We start from the raw sequence: 10,458 nt of genomic DNA, 5'->3' as shown, positions 1-10,458 counted from the left end.
GGGGAATAAGCCTGGTGGTGTGGGGCATAGCTATTTGCAGACATTGGGGAAAGGGTGCCTAGGGAAAGGGTGTGGATTTGGGGAGGGTTAAATGGTTCAGAGTCTGCTTACATACTAATAGATTGAGTGACTAGGGAAGGGACAGGATGGGGCCAGAGTGGACTGACTGTGTCCTCCCACTTGAGCCTTACAACCTGTGCTGACTACAAACAGCTCTGGTGCTTCAAGGGAGCAAGCACCCCGTCCTCCAGCCAAGTGATCCTTGCTAAGAGTTGGAAACAATATCATTCCTTTGGGAGTTGGGAGACCTTACAGGACAGGCATCAACACCAGGGCAGCCCTACTTTTGAACCTGGCCAGAAGTGGTGCCTCGATCCAGAATCCTACAGGGCATTTGGTGTATTCCTGTAGGCCTCATTCCAAGCTTTCCACCTCCTCCCCTAGAGGGACAGGGCAGGGTCTGGGCTAGTGGCCACCTAAAGGTAGTAACTTTGCCACTTTCTCTCCAGGACTCTCAGGCTTGCTATCATATGGATTTCCCCAATGTCTTTTTTGCTATAATTTGACATGTTGGCGTATATTCTTTTAAAAAGAACACTGTTGAAATGGAGCTGACTTTGCTTTTAAGATGGCTTGGAGAATGTAGGATTGAGTGCATTCTTTTCTCCAAACTGTAGCAATAAATAAATGAAATATTGGGTTGGCCAAAAAGTTTGTTTGGATTTTTCTGTAAGATGTTATGGGAAGAGCTGAACAAACTTTTTGGCTAAGTCAATGTATAAAGCAAACAAAAAGACATAACCAGGATGAAAATAAGATCTCCATGAACTAACTTTGGGGGGGGGGAAGCAAAGTAATGGGGGGGGGGCTGAAATTGGGAGCCTACTGGGCTCTGGAAGTCAAAGGCAGTGGCAGGTGCTTAGGGATAGAAGGGGACTAAAAGACTCTTGGCTGGAAGCTGGGGGCTTGGTTGTATCCCAGTGCCTGAAAGATGCTGCAGAGGGATACTGCTGCTGATGTGTTGTCTGAGGCCTTCGCCCACAGTATGTGTATTATCTCTCATATACCACAGTATGGGAGCTTGAAAATGCCATGGGACTTGGAGGCATCTGCAAAACCTTAAGTTAGGTGAGCGTCAGTGGGAGAGTGGGAAGGGAGAGAGAGAGGGAGAGGATACATTATTCATTCAAAATAGCCTAACATGTGCTGGAACATAAGTGAAGTGCTCAGAGAATGATGGGGAAAGGGTTCCATTGACTAGATCTGGGACAATTTTAGCATTAAAATAAATAATGATAATGATGAATATTCATTGAGTAAAATGAGAAATTTTAAGACCATATTGTAGTAAATAAATGATGAAAGTTTGATGAAAAATGAGGAACTTAACATAGTTTCAAAATACCTCCCCACAAAACTTTTATTAATTATAAGGGGGTAAAAGAGTTGACAGAGGAGAAACTTTTCAGATACCACCTGTGGTAGGTTGAATAATGACCCCTAAAGTTGTCCACATCCCTATTTTGGAACCTGTGGATATCACTTTATATGGTGGAAGAAACTTTGCTGTGTGATTAAATTAAAGGTCTTGGGATGGGGAGATTCTCCTAGTGGGACTGATGCAGTCACAGAGGTCCTTATAAAGGGAAGCAGGGAATCAGAGAATGCATGTGAGAATGGAAGCAGAAATTGGAGTGATATAGATATGAGCTAAGGAATGCCAAGGCAGCCTCCAGAACCGGAAGAGGCAAGGTACAGATTGTCCTTTGGAAACTCCACAAGAAATTAGTTCTGCCAATACCTTGATTTTAGCCCCATAAGACTGATATTGGACTTCTGATCTTCAGACCTGTAAGAGAAAAAAAAAATTATGTTGTTTCAAGCCACTACATTTGTGGTAATTTGTTATAGTAACTTTAGGAAACCAATATAGTATCTCAACCAAGTGATCAAAATTAACATCATGAATAATGGAGCAAATAAAAATGGTACATTAGCTGATAGGTTCCAATGCACAGGATTGCTTCTGTGATATTCCTGCCAAAGATGTATGACTTGAATCTAGTCACGAGGATGCATCAGACAAACCCAGATTAAGGGACATTCTATAAAATAACTGGTCTGTAATCATCAGAAGTATCAAGGTTGTGAAAGTCAAGGAGCGACTGAGGAACTGTTTCAGATAGAAGGAGACTCAAGTGACATCACAGCTAAATGCAACGTGTGATTCTGAAATGGATCCTTTTGCTATACAGGACTTTATGGGAACTGGCAAAATATGAATGGGGTCTGGGGATGAGATAATAATGCTATATCACTGTTAATTTCTTGATATTGATGACTATATGTTGGCCATATCCGCAAAGATATCTTTGTAAATAATCTACATGAAAGTGTCAGAAGCTTATGTTGTAAATGTAATCAAAACGATGCAACGGGAAAAACTTCATTGTATGATACTTGCAACTTTTCTCTAAATTCAAGATTAAAAAAAAAAGCAAAGTGAGCTTACAAACCGAGATTTGAAAACTTTAGCAATCAAAGGCTAAGAAAGTCAATAAAATATATTGGTGAATTGACTCCAGATAAAATAAATTTTTATAGAAATATGACAAATAATTTTTAGGAAGAAAAGAAAAAGAAGAAAAGCTATCCAATTTATTTGTTGAGGATAGTATAATTGTGGTACTAAACCAGACAAAGACTTACAGAGAATTATAGGCCAATGTGATTTATGGGTATTTTTCACAGGGAGATGGCATGGGTTAGTGGTTAGTATGTGGCCTCTGGAGCCAAGCAGTCTGGATTTATATTCTGGTGTCACTACCAATATTCTCTGTGAACTTGGGGAAGTGACTTGACTTCTCTGTGCCTCAGTTCTCTCATATTTCAGAGGAGGAAATAACTTTTGAAACAATAGGCCTTCTAGGATGAAATGAAATAATTCATGTAAAATGCCTTAATGGTGCCTGGAACATAGAAAGCACCTAATAAATGTTAGCTCCTATTAGTTTTCATGAATGTAGATTCCAAAATTCTAAATAAAATAATACCAAGTTGAAAACAGCAGTGTACACACACAAAAATATTGCGTCATGGCAAAGTAGGGTTTATTCCAAGAACCCAAGAGTGAGTCAACATTAGATAACTCACTAATGTAATAAACTACCCTAACAGATTACTCATGCAATGCAAACTATTAGCAAACTAGCTTCCTTAACCTAATAAACATGTAGCTCTGATCAGACTTAATGGTAAAAATTTAAAAGCAATTTCCATCAAAGTCAAGACTTACACAAGGATGTCTTCTATCATAGTTTCTATTCAGCACTACATTGAAGGTCCTACACCTTCATGTGGTAGCTTAAATTATGTGAAATTGCCATATCTTTTTAGGTCACAGACTGCCCAACAGCAGCAACTTATATGATTCAACCTATAAAAGGAAGAAATAAATAGCATTTAAGAATTGGAAAAGAAAACTACCTGTATGTGCAGACAATGTGATTGTCAATGCAGAAAATCCAAGAGAACATACAGATAAATTATTAAAACTAGTAAGAGAGTAAGGTTACTAAATTCAAGATCAAATTTTTAAAAATTATTAGCATTTGTGTACCAAATTTTAACATGTATAGAAAAAGAGATTCTATTTACAGCAGCAACAAAAATCTGAAAAGGCATCAAGCAAAAGGTACACGAGAACTTTCATGTAGAATATTGTGTTGTAAAAATTACTCCCGGACTTGAAGAACTGATTAAATGGAAATATATAAAATGTTTATGAATGTAAGGACTCAAATTATAAAATGGAAATACTAATATTTATGAACAGGAGGACCTCATGGACGGAGGAACCTGGTATATTATATTACTTACTGCTAAATTTGATGTGATTCTCACATAAATCCCAATAGAATTTTTCATGCAACTTACTGGGTGCATTGTAAGATCCAAACAGAAATCAAGGGACCAAGAATAGTGTAGCGGACACCATTGGTGCCCTGCTTCTACCCTTTAGCATCACAAACCCCATACATGCCAGGAAGTTGATGCCTCCAAGAGCAGCATTAATGTATTAATCATGCCTTTTTATTTTTTGGTGTTTTGACATCTAAGGCTTTGCTGATCCTGTAGAGACTCCCCCTTCCAGGGCTTAGTCAATTGCTAGAAATAGTAAAGAACTTACCTGCCAGTGCAACTTTCATATGCACACCAACTATCTAAAGCCTATAGCCCTGAACTAACTCCTTATCAGGTTCTAATACTCCAGTCCACTATCCATCTGACCTAATCATCCTAGGGCCAAGTACTTGACAACTGCAGATAGCTGATATGCCCCAGAGGCCACTGAAATTATTCAAACTAGCCAATCCTAAGCCTACTTACCTTGCCTTGCTTTTCCTGCAGAAACCACAATAAAGGCTCGTGCCATTTCCCCTCACTCCCTCTGCCTCCTGACTGATCTTGGTCTTCATGGGGTGGCCCTCCACGGCCTGTCGTGCCTCCTGTGTCTAGGGATCTGTGGGTATGATGTTGAAAACTTCTTCCTTTATGACAGTCATTTCCATGTCTGTGTGTCTTACTATACCTAATCAAAACAAATCCTGGATACATTTTTTAAATAGTCAATGAAGAATGAGAATTAGCCTATAAATAATCCAGTTTCTTTGCCTGCAGGTTGGAATAACTCTAAAGTGCCCAGTGAGACTGAGCTCAGGTGGCCTTCCAGCTTGCTCATGAATGCACCTCCATTGACTTTCTTCCCTTATACCTCGCTTCCCCACTGTTTTACCTGTTCTTCCTGTGACTGCTTGCTAAAGAAAACCCTTGCACCCAAATCCTTGTCTCAGACTTTACTTCTCGGGAAACCCAAATTGGCTTGTGGGGTAGTGGTGGGGCTTCCCAGGTGGCGCTAGTGGTAAAGAAACCACCTGCCAATGCAAATTAGAATTTTCTCTGGGTATATGCCAAGGAGTGGGATTGCAGGGTCATATAGTGACTCTAATTTTAGGTTTTGAAGGAACGTCTATACTGTTCTCCATAGTGTCTGCACCAATTTACATTTCTACCAACAAGGTAGGAGGGTCCCCTTTTTTCTAAACCCTCTCCAGCATTTATTATTTGTAGACTTTTTGATTATGGCCATTCTGACCAGTGTGAGGTGATACCTCTTATAGTTTTTATTTGCATTTATCTAATAATTAAAGATGTTGCTCATCTTTTCATATGGCTATTGGCCATCTGTATGTCTTCTTGGAAGAAACATCTGTTTAGTTCTTCTGCCCATTTTTGGATTGGATTGTTCCCTTTTTGTTATTGAGTTATATGAGCTGTTTGTGTATGTTGGAAATTAAGCCCTTGTCAGTTGCATTGCTTGCAAATATTGGGTTGGCCAAAAGGTTCACAAAAAAACCCAAATGAACCTTTTGTCCAATCCAATGTTTCCTACCAATCTGTTGGTTTTATTTTCATTTTGTTTAAGTTTTTGTTGTTGTTGTTGTTGGGCGAAAACATATGAGTTCGATTAAATCCCATTTGTTTATTTTTGCTTTTATTTCTATTGCCTTAGGAGATTGAATTAAGAAAACATTGTTTTGATTCATGTCAGAGAATGTTTTGGCTATGTTTTCTTCTAGGTGTTTTATGGTGTCTTGTGTTTAAGTCTTTAAGCCATTTTATTTTGTATATGGTGTGAGGGACTGTCCTAACTTCATTGATTTGCTTGTGGCTGTTCAGCTTTTCCAACATCACTTGCTAAGGAGACTGTCTTTTTCCCCTTGCATACTATTTCCTCCTTTGTTGAAGATTAATTGTCCATAGGTGTGTGGGTTTATTTTTGAATTCCCTGTTCTGTTCCATTGATCCATATGTCTGTTTTTGTGCCAATACAATGCTGCTTTGATTACTGTAGCTTTGTAGTATTGTCTGAAGCCTGGGAGGGTTATGCCTCCAGCTTTGTTCATAATGGTATAAATAAGATAAATATCTACTTCTCTCACACGTAGAAACCTGGAGGTTAGCAATATAGGACAAATATGGTCACTTTATTTCACAAACTTCCTGGGACACATGGTCCTTTTAGCTTTCTGCTCTATGATCCTAAGGCAATATTTTTTGTCTGTATGTTTCAAGATGGCTGCTGAAGCTCCAGCCATCACATGTGCACTCCAGGTAGCCAGAGGAGTAAGAAATCAAAAAGAAAAAGTTAAGAGCATAGACCAGCTGTCTTTTAAGGAAACTTGTTGGAAAACTGCCTCTTAATATTTCTGTTTATATACCATTCAGCAGATCTTTGTCACACTTGTCTCCATAAGGAGCTTGGGAAATGTAGTCTTTATTCTGGGTGGCTATAGTCCAGCAGATAATTAGGGATTCTACCATGATAGAAGTAGGGGAAAATAGATATTAGGGTACAGTAACAGACTATGCCCTAAGCATCTGCTTTGTACCAAGATCTGTTCTTGGAAATAAATTGATAGCTAAGCAAAGTCTCTGCACTCATGGAATTAACACTCTAGTAGAAGAAAGTGAAGTGAAAGTGTTAGTCGCTCATTCATGTCTGACTCTCTGCAACTCCGTGGACTGTAGCCTGCCAGGCTCTTCTGTCCATGCAATTCTCCAGGCAAGAATACTAGAGTGGGTAGCCATTCCCTTCTCCAGGGGATCTTCCTGACCCAGGGATCGAACCCAGTTCTCTTGCATTGCAGGCAGATTCTTTACCATCTGAGCCACTAGGGAAGCCCTCTACTAGAAGAAACACACATTAAACACACAAAGAAAAGAAGATTGACAAAGTATGATGAGGTAAACTACTGAATACTCCAGGAGAGAACAACTAGGTATGTATATGAATGTGGATGGAACTAAGGTGGGAACAGCTTGGAGTGTCCTTGCCTCTGAACCTTTACAAGTGTGTTTCCCTCTGCCTGGATGCCTTTCCTTGTCTTTGCTTCCCAGTCATCCTTCATGGTGGTTTAAACTGTGTTAACTTGGTTAAATTGGAACTGTATTTTCCAGAGGGCTTCCCCGATGGCTCAGTGGCAGAGAACTCGCCTGCCAATGCAGGAGATGTGGATTCGATCCCTGGGTTGGGAAGATCCCCTGGAGAAGGAAATGGCGACCCACTCCAGTATTCTTACTTGAAAAATCCCATGACAGAGGAGCCTGGTGGACTAGTCCATGGGGTTGCAAAGAGTCATGCATGACTTAGCAATTAAAACAACAACAAATATTTTCCACAATTCCCTTCCATGTTTGGTTTTGGGTTGAGTCAGCCAAAAGAAGAACCTGCATGAGATTCGGAAGCAGAAGTGAAGAAGCAGCTGTTACTGTCTAAAGGCTGCTGTGGTTGTATGCGGTGAGAGATGCAGTGATGCTTGGGGGTCCAGCTCTCCGTCCTACGTCCAGCTCTTCTTCCTGGTGCTGGCCAACAATGGCCCCAGCCCACCACTCAACGCTGAGCTGCAGACCTACAGATATGAGAACTCCAGGTTGGCACAGCTGCCCAGTAACTTCTCCAGGAGCATCTTCTTGGCAGTTCCACTTAAGTGTCCAGACAAGGCATCTCAGATTGAACGATTGGTGACCGCTTCTCTGATCCTCCAGCACCTCTGCTTCCCCAACTCCTCCCAACATCAAGCAGCATCTAATTCCTGTAATAAATCCCTCAGCCCTTACTCATGGTGGTTCTGCTTCTTCCCTGATTGAACCCTGACAGTTCCTTCTTGGTGGGCTTGAAGTGGTAAGCACTCTACTAGGATGCTCCCTCCTCCTCCTCCTCCTCCTCCTCCTCCAGGAAGCCTTTCCTACACCCGCTTGGCAGCTCCAGTGAGACCTGCTTCATTCAACCTCATAGCAGAATTGTTAAAAAGGTCTGCCTCGTACTACTCTGAAAGGACTCCGGGGACAGGGTGGGGTCTTTGCTCCTCATTTCTTAGGACAAGTGGGAGGAAGCCACAGTATTCCAGGCCTCTAGGAGGTGCCAGATACTTCCTGATTAATTCTCTCATTTTGTCATCACAAGAATTCACTGCCTCATTTTATGATTGAAGAGAAAGTCAGTCGGTGGAGTTAGTGTTTGAACCCTGGACCAAAGGCACCAGAGCCTATGGTCCCTCCACTTGCTCACAGCTGGGGCAGGAGGTGGGGCTGCGATTTCCATCCATGTTCTGCCTCGTTGGATTCCTTGCTCCCTGACCCTGCCGCTCTCGGCCCCCCCACACCCATTCCTGCTCCACCTGCTCCCTCTCTCCTGCAGGCAAGCTCCACTCTCCACGGTGCTAATCGGCACCTGGGGCCGCGGCAGCAGCATTGATGGCTCTGCAGCTGGGTTCAGGGACAAGGGCCAGGCTGACTCAGAGCCAAAACCTAGCAAGAGCAGCCACCCAACCTGAGGGGATGGAGATGAGGAACAGCTGGTCCCCTCCCCTCCGGCTGGCCCCACACCCGGCACTTCTGAGGGTTCACCATCTGGGCTGCTACCGTCTCCCCGCTTGTGTGCTTGCTGCCAGCCTAACACTTTGCTGGTCTCAAAGAATCCTCCTCCATTGCGAAGCAGGTCAGAGTGAGTTTTTCTCCATCCTACTTCCAGCCTAGGGTGGTAGTTAGGGCTGTGAGGTTGATACACAGGGTTCCCATCCTGCTTTGCCACTTGGGACCTACATGACCTTAAAAAGTTAGTTTCTCCTTTTCCTCTGCTATAGGGCTGTCCTGATGATTAAATGACATAATGTGGGTAAGCCATGCAGCCTGATGATGGAGCACTGGGAAGTGATGGCCACCTCCGGGCAAGCTGTGGCACTGGGAGAGATGCAAGACACAGAGTATTGCCAGCCCCTCAAAGACACTCTGTGCCCCCCAAAGGTCCCTTGTGTCACTACCCTCCCTAAATGAAGCCACTGTTTTGGCTTCTAATGATATAGATATTAGTTTCACATGTTTTAAAAAATTCCAAATTTATGGAGATTTGATTGAAGTACAGTGGGACTTCCCTGGTGGCTCAGTGGTAAAGAACCTGCCTGCCAGTGCAGGAGACACGGGCTCAGTCCCTGGGTTGTGCTGATCCCCTGGAGAAGGAAATGGCAACCCACCCCAGTATTCTTGCCTGGGAAATCCCATGGACAGAGGAGCTTCAGGCTACAGTCCGTGGAATGGCCAAGTGTTGGACACAATTTGACAACTACACAACAACAACTGAAGTACAGTAACTTCCAAATATTTTAAATGTGCAATTTGGTCAGTTTTGATATTTATATATGTACTCATGAAACCAACATTCAGAGGGCAGATTTTTGCGTAACTCCCCCAAGTTTCCTGTGCCCCTTTAAAATCCATCACTCCCTCCACTCCTTCCCCAGGCAAACACTGATCTGCTTTCTGTCCCACAGATTAGTTTGTACTTTCTAGAATCTTATGTAAATGGAATTACACAGTATGTGTGCTTTGGGGAGGATGGGGAGAGGATTTGCCCATTATGCATTTGCCTCCGCGTAGTGATTCTGCGGTTCTTCCATTTTGTCAAGTGTGTCCAGTAATTGGTTTCCTTTTATTGCCTTTATTCCGTTCTAAGGCTATGCCACAGTCCAGCTATTTACTTGGTGATGAAAATTTTAATTGTTTTTATTCTTTTACTGTTACACATAAAACTGTGAACATCCTTAAACAAATATCTGTGTGGAAAGTTGTTTTTTCTTCTCCCGGGTAAATACCTGTGAATGGAATGGATGGGTCATGTGGTAGGTGTCGGTTTCATTTTAAATGTCTATCAAATGGCTTTCTAAAGTGATTGTACACTTTTCCATTCCCACCAATAGTGTTTGAGAGTTTCAGTTGCTCCACATTTCACCAACACTCGGTATAGTCAACTTTTCAAAGTTGACCCATAATGCTGGATGCATGGCAATGTCTCATTGTGTCATAATTTGCATTTTCCTGATAACTAATGATGTTGAGCTTTTTAAAAATGTGCTTATTAGACATCTGTATACCTTCTCCTGTGAAACGTCTGTTCAAATCCTTTGCCCATTTTCATACTGAGCTGCATGTCTTATTGAATTGTGAGAGTTCTTTATACATTATGAATGTAAGTCTTATCTGATATATGTTATGAATATTTTTTCTCAGAACATGGCTTGCCTTTTTATTTTCTTAGGGCAACAGTTTTTTATTTTGATGAAGTCTAATATATAATTTTTCTTTTAATCAAAGAAAATGCTTTTTGTATTCTATCTAAGAAATCCTTGCCTATCCCAAGGTCACAAAGATATTCTCCTCTTTTTTTTGTCAAGAAGTTTCTATTTTCACATTTTATATTCTGGTCTCTGATTCTATTTTGAGTAAAATGTGGTATATGGCATTATTGTTCATTCCCCCCACCCCACCCCCCACTGGATGGCCAGTAATTTTAGCACAATTGTTAAAAAAAAGAACTCTCCTTCTTCCATTTAATTGCTTAGT

General features: G+C 41.6%; 1 long non-coding RNA gene across 1 annotated transcript in view; it reads left to right on the top strand.

Moving 5' to 3' along the window:
* The window catches only part of LOC145529368 (uncharacterized), a 28,578-nt gene extending 20,901 nt beyond the window's left edge, over positions 1 to 7,677 (top strand). Inside the window, exons 4-5 of the long non-coding RNA XR_014071141.1 lie at positions 6,711 to 6,842; positions 7,278 to 7,677. This is a non-coding gene — a long non-coding RNA (uncharacterized LOC145529368). The remainder of the gene's footprint in view (positions 1 to 6,710; positions 6,843 to 7,277) is intronic.
* Positions 7,678 to 10,458: the final 2,781 nt, after the last annotated feature.

This window comes from Giraffa tippelskirchi, chromosome 12 (assembly GCF_054371585.1).
Source record: "Giraffa tippelskirchi isolate mGirTip1 chromosome 12, T2T-mGirTip1v1.2.pri, whole genome shotgun sequence".
NCBI classification, from domain to species: Eukaryota; Metazoa; Chordata; class Mammalia; order Artiodactyla; family Giraffidae; genus Giraffa; species Giraffa tippelskirchi.
Note: the sequence above shows the minus strand (reverse complement) of the source record. Positions and strands in the feature narration are given on the sequence as shown.